The sequence below is a fragment of the Brassica napus genome, unplaced genomic scaffold, assembly GCF_020379485.1.
Source record: "Brassica napus cultivar Da-Ae unplaced genomic scaffold, Da-Ae ScsIHWf_1269;HRSCAF=1813, whole genome shotgun sequence".
NCBI lineage: Eukaryota > Viridiplantae > Streptophyta > Magnoliopsida > Brassicales > Brassicaceae > Brassica > Brassica napus.
In genome coordinates this window covers 6,811-18,796 of record NW_026014687.1, presented here as the reverse complement: position 1 = coordinate 18,796, position 11,986 = coordinate 6,811, and the positions used below count along the sequence as shown (strand labels likewise).

The following is an 11,986-nucleotide window of genomic DNA, read 5'->3' as shown; positions in this document are numbered from 1 at the left end:
ATCTATACTGCACAGGACCACCAAGTTCCAATTCTCTTGCCAGGTGAATAACAAGATGCTCCATAACATCAAAAAATGAGGGAGGAAATATCTTCTCAAGGTTGCACTGAATCACGGCTATGTTAGTCTTCAAATTTTCAATACCTTCAAGAGTCACTGATCTCGTGCATAAATCGCGGAAGAAACCACTTATCCCTGCAATTGCTTCATGAACATTTCGTGGTAATAGTTCCTTGAAGGCAAACGGAAGGAGGCGCTGCATCATTACATGGCAATCGTGGCTTTTCAAGCCAGTAAACTTTCCTTCCTTTCTGTCGATACAGTTACGCAAATTAGATGCGTAACCGTCTGGAAATTCCACATCGTTTGAAATCCAATCAAAGAACGCATCTTTTCCCTCTGCATCAAGTCGGTATATGGGAAAAGGAGCCCTACCATTCTCATCAACATGAAGTTCTGAACGAGCACATATATCGACTAAATCCAGTCTTGACTTCAAATTATCCTTTGTTTTACCTTGAACATTAAGGATCGTGTTCATGAGATTGTCAAAAAAGTTCTTCTCAATATGCATGACATCTAAATTATGCCTTAGCAGATGATCCTCCCAGTATGGCAGATCCCAGAAAATACTTTTTTTGTGCCAGTTATGTAGGTCTCCAACAGCATCTACCGGAAAACGCTCATGTCCACCGACGTCTGGCGTCCTTTCTGCACCAAAATCTCTTAGTTGTGTCTTCAAATCTTTCCCACAAATTTCCGGAGGTGGACTGTCAAACACCCTCTTGTTCTTCGTAAACAAATTCCTACTCCTACGATATGGATGATCAGGTGGTAGGAATCTCCTGTGACAGTCAAACCAACACGTTTTCCTTCCGTGTTTTAGTTGGAAAGCATCAGTGTTATCTTGACAATATGGACATGATAGCCTTCCATGCGTTGTCCATCCAGATAACATACCATATGCTGGAAAATCACTTATTGTCCACATTAGTACTGCCCGCATTTGAAAGTTTTCTTTACACGAAACATCGTATGTTTCAGCACCTTGAGCCCATAGTTGTTGCAACTCATATATTAGTGGCTGAAGAAACACATCAAGTGATCTCTTAGGATGCTCTGGTCCGGGAACGAGAATCGAGAGAAACAAAAACTCTCGTCGCAAGCACAAGTTTGGGGGTAGGTTGTATGGTGTAAGAATGACTGGCCATAGAGAATACTGTCTTCCACTCTTGCCAAACGGGCTGAAACCATCAGTACATAATCCAAGGTAGACATTTCTTCTCTCATACGCAAAGTCGGGATACTTTGATTGGAAATGCTTCCACGCTTTTGCATCTGAAGGATGTCTGATCTCACCATCTGTTGAGTGCTCCGCATGCCATCTCATTGGTTGCGCTGTGCGTTCAGACAGATACAACCTCTGCAACCTTTCCGTCAAAGGCAAATACCACATCCTTTTATATGGCACTGGAACTCTTCCACTCGTATCTTTATAACGAGGCTTTCCACAAAATTTGCATGTAACCCGCTGTTCATCCGCCCTCCAATAAATCATGCAGTTGTCGCTGCATACATCTATTACCTGATACGATAAACCAAGACCAGCTACGAGTTTCTGAACCTCGTAGTATGAACCAGGAGCTACATTATCCTCGGGTAGAATACCTTTTACAAAATCAGCAATCGCATCCACACAGTCTTCAGCCAAATTATAATCTGTTTTAATGCCCATCAATCTTGTAGCAGATGATAAAGCTGAATGACCATCTCTGCAACCTTCGTACAATGGTTGCTTTCCAGCATCCAACATATCATAAAATCTCCTAGCTTGTGCATTGGGTAAATCTTCCCCTCTAAAATGATCATTTACCATCTGCTCAGTACCTACACCATAATCTACATCCGTTCTAATTGGTTCTTCTAATCTAACCGCTGGCTGAGGTTCGCTAGTACTACCATGTTCATAATCAGTTTCCCCATGATGATACCAAATTTTGTAACTTCGTGTAAACCCACTCAAATATAGATGAGTCCAAACATCCCACTCTTTAATAACCTTTCTATTTTTACAATTAGAGCAAGGACATCTTAACATACCTGTTTTTGCTTCCGGTTGTCGGTGAACTAACCCCATGAATTCGGTTATACCTCGTTGGTATTCTTCCGTAAGCAATCTCGTGTTCGGATCCAAATGAGGTCGATCGATCCAAGAACGAAAATAATTTGAAGAAGACATGTTTTTTATGAATCAAATTCGTGTGTAAAGAGAGTAAGAGGGAGGATGAAGATATGGAGTGAATGAAGAGGAAGAGGGGTGCTTGTATTTATAGTTGAAATCCTGCCGACAGACCGAGGAAATTCCGACGGAATTCCGACGGAACGGCTAGTTCGTCGGAATTTCCTCGGAATTTTTAAAATCCCCCAACGGCTCTCTAACGGCTATAATATATCCTCGGAATTCATCGGTTTTTTCCGAGGAATACATTTTTCCTCGGTATTCCATAAGAATATTCCGACGGATTGATATTTCCTCGGAATTCCGTCGGTATATTCCGAGGAAATTCCGAGGAAACCAAATTTTGTTCCTCGGAATATCCTCGGAAATTCCTCGGGATATTCCGATGATTTCATTTTCCGTCGGAATGTCCGTCAGAATACCGCTGTTTTCTTGTAGTGATAATATAGTGGAAAAATCAATCTAGCAAAAATACTCATATTAATATTTACGCTAGTAAAAAAAAAGTTACTTTAACAAACTATCATGAGGACGTGGTGTTCACAACTATTATCGCTATAACAAATGCAATCAAAACAATTAAAGCCAAACACCAACATATTACAGAACAAAAAACTTCTCTTTTTTTTGGTCACGGTTCATTTCATAAAGAGTTCAAAATAGAGTACTTGAACAACAAAGTTTGGGTACTACACCCTTTGCAAAGGCAACAACTAAACAGATTGTTGTGCATAAATTAGAAAAACATGATAGAGAAGTGAAGAGAGTGACAAAGTTTTCGAAGATGAAGAAATCTGTGATCTCATTCAAATCAAACCCTGAGGGCCGGGCAAAGAAGGGGACAGTTGAGTCCGAAAAATATTGGAGACTTGAGAGTCCAATTGATGTTGCTGACTGAGACGTTTTTCTGCAGTGTTACAGCTTTAACGACTAGGACAGAGCACCCATATACTCTAGTAGATGAGTGTTGGGGGTCACGGGCTTCAATCCACATTCCATTCGCTGAACAAACATAACTAATTGGAGTAAACCCAGCTACAAACTCATAGGCGACAAAACACCTTTTTAAGGAGAAACACTGTAGCCAAGTAGACAAATCTGAAACAGTAGAATTCGTAGCCACATACACAATTTCATATAACAAACCTCACAATGAGGTAATAAATTGTTACTAGAAAAAGTAACTTTCTCATACTGAGGTAAAGAGAGTTTTAACCTGAATCTCAAAGGGTGTGTAACATCCTCAAAACGAGGTAAATAGTCAGTAATTCGAGAACAACATAACATCTTGCGATAGCTTCAAGCTTAAGGACAGTTGGATCCACCAACGGGTAACCAAGGTTCGCATCTGAGAAGTGCACAAAGCAGTAGAGAGCAAACGAGTATATAAATTTAAAACATAACGAGAATGACTTGAATCGAATAAGTTGGTTGTTACAAGAAACTGTACATGTGGGGGTAATAGACCACATATTATAAATCAACGTTCATTTCATGACATTTAAAAAACTTGGAGGTCTAATTTGCAATTTCGGCTCGATGTTTTTGTTTTGTTTATCGTCAACCTCTATAATATTCCAGAGGGCAGTAATATCGATTCTCCTTCGCCCACTGAGAGAGAGAAAGAGAGAGGCTCCTTGGCAATCTGAAGAAATCATCCGATCGAATCGAATCGAACAATAGGCAGATAAGAAAGGATAGTTACCTTTGTGGGGAATCACCGATCAGAGAAAACGGTGATACGGAGGCTAGTTCTAGGGCTGATGGGCGCCGCGGGGTCCAAACTCGAGAAAGCTCTCGGCGACCAGTTCCCCGAAGGCGAGCGCTACTTCGGCTTCGAGAATTTCGGCAACACTTGTTACTGCAACAGCGTTTTGCAGGTCCCCCTTCCTCTCTCTAATCTCTCTCCTGCTTGTGATTCGATTTTTCCTTGAATTAGTGATGTTTATACTCAAAAAGGTTACATCTTCGATGATTCTATGATTTGGGGGAAGGTGTTATTATTATTATACACAAATTTCGAATCTTTCAGAGACCATTTTGTGTATCTGCTCTATTGTAATTTTGATCTCTCTTTGTGTGCTATGTGTTGTATGTGAATGTGCTCCTCGTCCACTAGAGAAAGCCTTTGCCTGATTAACTTTATTGTTGACTTGTAATCTTAACTAAAGGAGTTTATGTGTTAATGCTTTATATATCCCTTTCTTTGGTGCAGGCTCTTTACTTTTGTGTTCCCTTTCGTGAACAATTACTCGAGTACTATACCAGCAATAAAAGCGTCGCAGATTCTGAAGAGAATCTTATGACTTGCCTTGCTGACTTATTTTCTCAGGTAATTATGAGTTCTGGCTTTTTTTTGGTCGTCATTGCTTCAAATCTTTCATCTGCGGAATATGTAACTCTTTTGAAAACTTTGTTTACTAGATTTCTCACTCGACATCATTAATGGAGGAAATCAAGTTGATAGGAACGTGTTACTTATGTATTGGACTGTAGATTCTGTGCCTTTTTTTGGTGTGTCTTTTGTTAGTTATCTTCAAGAATGAAACTTGGCTTGATGTATCACTTAATGTCCATACCCTGTTATCATCTACCCTGATAATTGCGTGAGTGGTAGTGACTTTCTGTTAAATGATGTTGTGTTCCATTGCGTAGATAAGTTCCCAGAAGAAGAAAACAGGCGTTATTGCGCCTAAGCGATTCGTACAAAGGTTGAAGAAACAGAATGAGCTGTTCCGGAGTTATATGCACCAGGTGCTTTTCCAAACTCCTCTGTCTTTACAAAGACAATATTCACTTTTCATTAAACTGGCAATTACTATTGTCATGTAGGATGCACATGAGTTCCTGAACTATTTGCTAAACGAAGTTGTTGACATCCTGGAGAAAGAGGCTAAAGCTACTACAAAACCTGAACGCGAAACCTCATCATCAATCCCCTGAAAAGATTGCAAACGGACCAAAAGCTCCCCTTGCAAATGGTGTGCACAAAGAGCCAGTTGTTACTTGGGTGCACAACATTTTTCAGGTCCGTTCACTTTTCCTTCTAAGTTGTGACTAATTAGTGCAATTGTTTGCTAAATTTGGATTCTGGATATGTGCACAGGGCATACTTACCAACGAGACAAGGTGTCTACGATGCGAGACAGTGACAGCAAGAGACGAAACCTTCCTAGATCTAAGCCTTGATATCGAGCAGAACAGTTCGATAACTAGCTGTTTGAAAAACTTCAGCTCCACAGACTCTTCACGCTGAGGACAAGTTCTTCTGTGACAAATGCTGCAGGTAAGATGTTGGTTCTTACTCTCACCCCCATTGCTTTTTGAAGTTAAATTCCTCAGCTGTTCATTTCTTGCAGCTTACAAGAAGCACAAAAGAGGATGAAGATCAAGAAGCCACCACACATCTTAGTCATCCATCTAAAACGGTTCAAGTACATGGAGCAGCTAGGGCGTTACAAGAAGCTCTCTTACGAGTCGTCTTCCCTCTGGAGCTAAAACTGAGCAACACGGTGGAGCCATACACAGACGTGGAGTACTCGCTCTTTGCAGTGGTGGTTCACGTGGAAGCGGACCGAACCATGGCCATTACGTGAGCCTAGTGAAAAGCCAAACCATTGGCTATTCTTTGATGATGAGAACGTGGAGATGATTGAAGAATCAGCTGTGCAAACGTTCTTTGGATCGTCTCAGGAGTATTCAAGCAATACTGATCATGGTTACATCTTGTTCTATGAGAGCCTGGACCAACAACAAAGTGAAACAGCTGAGTAAGGGCAAAAGGACTTTTCTTTTGGATATTTTTCTTAACTACTTAGTAATGGTATATGACTATATGTTTGTGACTTGCAAGTCCTTCAAATTGACAGTTACTTTATATTGACTTCTCTGTCTCTCTCTCCCCCAAAGATACATATTTGGTGAGTTTAAATTGGAAAAGTTTTTTTTTTCTTTTAAACTAAAATATCTGTAAACTTTCAAAGGCCATGTACAGTTAATCGCAAATAAATCCTTGTCTTTGTATCTTCTTTCAAAGAAATAATGCGAATAAAAAGCAATGAATAAGAAGAAATATACAATACATTATGTTGAATTACAATAGACGTGTTTTAAGTTTAACAGTTATGAAAGTGTATAATCATCTATTGAAAGTTGGGAAACCAAAAAAATCTGGCTCTTGATAGAATTAATTACCATGATTTAGGAACAAACCGAACAAGAACAAAATGTTGCTTGATGTGATGTTGATTTCAAAGTCTGTTTACAGCCCATTATAATTAATTGAGCTGGAAATAAAGTTAGGCATCGCGAGAATCATACTCGTGTCGTGAGAATAAAGTTATGAAACAAGAATACAAACAAATAAACAATGTCTAGAAAGAGAGAGAGGAGTTCACGGGAGAAGAAGAGGAAGAAGATACAGCCAGAAAAATAGCATCACCCGTGAGACATGTCCTTTTCGTTATGTTTGCTCATCTACAAACATTGGTAGTTTCACACTGCAACTTTCCATTTTGAAAATCTAAGTACTCTTCTAAAACCATGATTTAACTAAATAAAGAAAAAGTGTGTCACAAAAACAAAACCTGATATTAGTAAGTAAAGTCAATAAATTTTCAAAATGCTGACAGTGGCCAGTGGGCATGGGAATTAAATGCATATGAGAAAATTACATTATCATAAAAAAAAAAAAGGAAGGAAAGCATATGGAGATGGGGGTGGATTTGATATGGTTGGGGTAATGTCTCTTGATTCTAGTACAATACCATTTATATCAAGAAATTGTTCTGTATAAAATGAGCATTATAACATCTGCCTGAACTTACAGCCGCCGGCTTTGCTCCTCCTCTGGCCGGCGCGTGACGGCTCCGTTAGCGTCACCGTCGGTCCAGTCCGAGTGTTTTCTTCTTCTATTGTAGTTTGTGTGGTCAGTTTTCTGGGTAGCTTCGGATCAGAACAAAGGAGAGGTTCCGGGTCGAAGAGTTCGTGAATCGTTATTCTGGTGGTTCTGAACTGGCGGGTTGGAGTTCGTTGTTGATTTATCATGGTGGATTCTGCTGGGTTTTAGCCCTATGTCCCTCTTCGTCAGTTTCTGTTTTGATCATCTTGCCTGCGTTTGAATCCGATTAATTGTGCTTGGAGTGTAGAGTTTTTCTTAGTTGATCTTTGATTCAGCTACGGTGAAGCAGCGGCGTGACGTGGGATGAGCAGTTGGTTGGTATTGTGGTCGAGGAGAAGCTGGTTTCAGGACACCTCTCCATCTCCCTGTTGGTAAGGGTCCTTCTCTGTCCCTTGAATAAGGTTATTTTCCTGGTCGCACTTTGGTATTTGTTTATCCTCTGTGGCTTCTGTGTGTTGAAGCTAAAGAGGTTAAGGCTTTGAAGTGTCCAGATGAAGGGTATGTTGAGTAGGGGGTTTAATTTGTATCGGGTGTTGCTTCTCTTTGGGTGTTATTTTGTTTCGCAAAGTGGTGTTTGTGTGTAGTCATCGTGAACGAGTGGTTCAGATGAGGGTGCTGCTATTCTTCTTGAAGTCCTCTGTGGTGCGTGCTCTCTTGCTCTCTGTTCGTAGCAAGAAGACCGGCTAGTCGTAGTCAATTAAATTCTTGTTCTATTATCTCTTGTTAGCTTGTTTCTTGGATTCTCTTAGCAAGGTGTAGTTATGGTTTATTTGATTGTTTAGCTGCTCGTGTCCTATCCTTTTGAGCTTAAGTTTCCCACTGTTGTGATTTCGTTTCCGGAGATCCGTATGTGTTCTGCCGGATTTAGTGTTTCATCATGTATCTTTCTATGTTATCAATGAAATTCTTCATATGGAAAAAAAAAAAAATGAGCATTACAAAAAAAGGTAGATGTTACTAGTATATGACAGCTCATAAATAGTACTCCACTTATACAGTTGTAAATTAAAAGTACAGACATGCATTTATCGTCAGAGTAATTAAATGTCATTAATGTTGATAGTAATGACAACAATAATGAAAATCTCTAATCAAGTTTGTTTAATTAATTCAGGAGGGATATAAAGACGAGAGAGAGACGATATACTCCCTCGTTTCGGATTATTTGTCGTTATATGGTAAAATTTTTGTTTCAAAATAAGTATGATTTTATAATTTCAATGTAAAATTTATTGATTTTATATTTTAATATATTTTTAATTGGTTAAAATATTATTAGGTGTATTGGTAATAATTTTTTATCTAATAAATATACAAAATTAAATGTTTTTGTAATTTCTACGTCGAAATCTTGAATGACTAAAAGTAATCCGAGTAGGATAGAAGAAGAAGAAAGGAAAAGGGTAGTTTAGGAAATAAGAAAAAGAGGGGTAAAGGCGAAGGATTAGGAGTTGTCGTTATATCTGTTAGATGAATGAAAGCAGGAAAGGCATTCACGGCTTAATCACGCCGGGCCCTGAGGAGTAGAGTAGTAGAGCCTTGTTCTGAACTCTCTCTCTCTTTCTATCTTCGAAGCTTCTTTACATGCAACAACAACAAGTCTCTTGAAAACTTCTTCTAATTTTCTCCGTGGGCTCACGATTCTCTCTGCGATGGCTGCTGCGACTGGTGAAGGGGTTAGTAATAAAGATCACTCACTCCTTCGGTTTCTCATTCTTGGAATCTAAATTCTTCCAAATGCGAAGATGATGAGACTTTGTGGTGGTGGTGGCTCTTTGTGATTCGATTCGATTCTAAAAGTTTTATCCTTTGCTTTCGATGGATCAAAGTGAAAGACTTTTATATCTATTACAGTTTAGTGTTGTGGCTTGCTTCTTGGCAAACTCATTTTCGGTGTGGGGTGATAATGCTTTCTACCAAATTCACCAAAAATATTTGAATCTGAAAAGAGACTCCTCAACTTGTACAGTGTTACTGTTGGTATCTCTATCTTTTTTTTTTTTTTGGGTTAACATTTGTGATATTTTTTGGTTGGATCTTCCATGTTTTTTTTTTCTTTTTGAAACTTCAAAATCATGGTTTTAGAAGAGTACTTAAAGACTTTTCAAAATTGGGAAGTTGCGGTGTGAAACTATTAATGTTTGTAGAGAAGCAGGATCTTCCATGTTGTGATTTTGATTAATGTAACTGACACTAAAATTCTGATGTATTCAAAAGGGGAAGCAACAATTCCCAAGTGTTGCAGATGGTAACGGTAACGCACCAGTCAAGTATCCAAGCTTCAAGGCACCTAAGCTTAGCTTCTCTGATGGTCCCAAACATAACTCCATAGGTAAAATAGCTACAGTCAAAATTCCCTACCATGATAAATTGCAAAAAAAAAAAAACATACTAATGAGTAATGAGCTTTAAAAACCTTCTCCTTTTTGCAAATTTTGCAGATGTGTTTCCTCTTCTTGTAAGGAGGCTGACCATGGCATCAAGAATTCACTAGTGAGTTCTCTGCTTTTGAGATTAGGATTTTCTTACATTAGAACATGATAGTATTATATGAGAAAGTGTGCTAAGTCTTACAAGCTCCGCCATTTTGTATTAGGTCCAAGACGTGTGCACTATCTCAGTCTTACCTGACGAAAGGAAACACAATCCCACAATGTACCTCCCAGTTTACTCTCTTGAGCTTGGTCAAGACTCTGTTCCATCTAAAAACACATGCTCATCGATGCCCAGCTCAACTGTCAGAAAACTCAGAACCGCATCAACGTGCTTCTGGGGGGAACAGATTCCTACCAGTCATGCGTCGTGGACATCAACGTCGAGAGAAAGGGAATGGTGCTGAGGCTGAAGAAGTTGTTGCAAGTCTCAAATCTGAGAGTGTAGTAAGTGCTCTTATTACATATGATAGTTTGCTTGGTGCCTAACTCTTATGTCTTTTACAGCATATGCAAAAGGTATTGCAGAGACAAGCAAGCTTGAGCACTGGTAAAAAAGATAACAAACATTTAGGTAATATTGCGTAATTAGCTGTATATGAACTGAAATCTTGAGAATATTATTTATGTTGCAGATAAAGCTATCTCAGAGAGATGCCATGATGCACCAACGAACAGGTGGAGAAGATACAAGCGTGCTGCTTCATTTGATTCAGAAAAATTGTCATTCTATTCTCCATCTTGTAAGTAGTACTTAACTCTACATCGGTATAATAAAGTCATTATAGTATATTACTTTAACGATGCATATTCACTATGATATGCAGATCAAGTGTGGGGACGTTGATATTGATCTACTTGACACTGAGAGTGAGGCTAATAAACGGTGACAACAGCTTCAATCATATGTAGTAGTCAAAAACTGTAACATCTCTCTTTGGTGCTTGTTTTTGAATCGCCCTAAACTCTTTTGTTCCAATAAAATGTTGATAAAGTGAATACTTTCATTGTGAATAACACTTGCGAATGCTTAATGTCTGATTTAAAATAGTACCAAGTATAGATCTTAATGACAATATTTTTTTGATGTCAGTATGGTTGTGTTATTTGTGGGACTTCAAAAAGTTATCAGTATGGTTGCATGTGTTTGCGATGCTTTTAGTTGTTGTTATACTACTCGCCGTGTGACGGTAAATGGGGAAGAAAGAAGACACCATAAGTCCATAACTACTATTGTGTGATAGAGAAACTGTTATAGAGCTTCTGTATGCGACCACTGAGAGCATCTCCGACCCACCCCTATATTTGTTTTTATATGCTACAATAAAGGAAAATCTACTCCAACCCACCTCTATTTCTTCCCTATAATAGCGATTGCTATTTTTTCTTATATATTTAGGGAAAAATAGCATTCATCTATAATAGAAATGTATTTTTATTTACAAAATAGTCTTTTAACTTTGTGATTATAACTAAAATACATGTTTATGAAAAAATACAATTTTACATATAAATGCACAAAATTTTGTTTACATACTAATTTTTATTTTTATAATTATAAATAAAATAAATAAAAAATATCTAATTATTTTATGTTTACATACTAATTATTTTATTTTAAAGTCAGACTTTTATTTAATGAATGATATCTAAAATTTTACATTGATAATTAAAACTATTAATTAAAATTTAATTACTAAAAGTTTAACATAATTTTACATATTGATAACATATTAAAATTAAACTTAAATATTGAAACAACTTAATACTTAAATATTAATCAATACAACATGTTGAAACAACTTAATACTCCGATAAATTATTTCCGGATCCACAAAAATGCTAAAATATTGTCCAAACGACGTGGGTGGAGGAGGAGCTTGCTGATTTTGTTGCTGGTGACTGCGCTTTTGTAAAATATGTGTTTTCTCTACTTGGAAATGTTCACGGACATTTGGATCTTCTATGGAATTTACGTCACAAAATAAAATTTGTTTATTTCCTTCATCTGTTTTAAAGAAAAATTTTGTCTTTGAATCTCCAACTAATGTTTGTCTTTGTTCACTTAACTTCTTTAGGTTCTCTCAAAATTTTTTATTTCCTTCTTCTAGTGTATTGAAGAGAAGCTCCACCACCAAAAGTCCAAATACCAGATGATGAAGATAATCGGTTCCAAGAGTTTCTAAGTTGATTCAAAAAAATCAAGGATAAGGAAGCTCGTTTCTCACTTTGGAATGCATTAATCGACCATTTATGGGAAAATATAGTAATGAGATGTTTAGATAATGTCTATTTTGTTTTATTATTATTTTCTAATGTCATTTGTAATAAAATGTAATTTAAATAATATTGCAATTTTATGAAAAAAATAAAAAGTTATAATAAATGAGTTAATTTGCAACATTTATAAGTTAA

General features: G+C 37.5%; 1 long non-coding RNA gene and 2 pseudogenes across 1 annotated transcript; all 3 read left to right on the top strand.

Moving 5' to 3' along the window:
- Window positions 1-3,806: 3,806 nt before the first annotated feature.
- LOC125596732 lies at window positions 3,807-6,262 on the top strand (annotated as a pseudogene).
- A 682-nt stretch (window positions 6,263-6,944) lies between these two features.
- LOC106382598 lies at window positions 6,945-8,054 on the top strand. Its single transcript, XR_001276915.2, has 2 exons — window positions 6,945-7,510; window positions 7,601-8,054. It is a non-coding gene; the product is annotated as an uncharacterized LOC106382598 (long non-coding RNA).
- A 737-nt stretch (window positions 8,055-8,791) lies between these two features.
- On the top strand, window positions 8,792-10,656 carry LOC125596718 (annotated as a pseudogene).
- The last annotated feature ends 1,330 nt before the right edge of the window (window positions 10,657-11,986 follow it).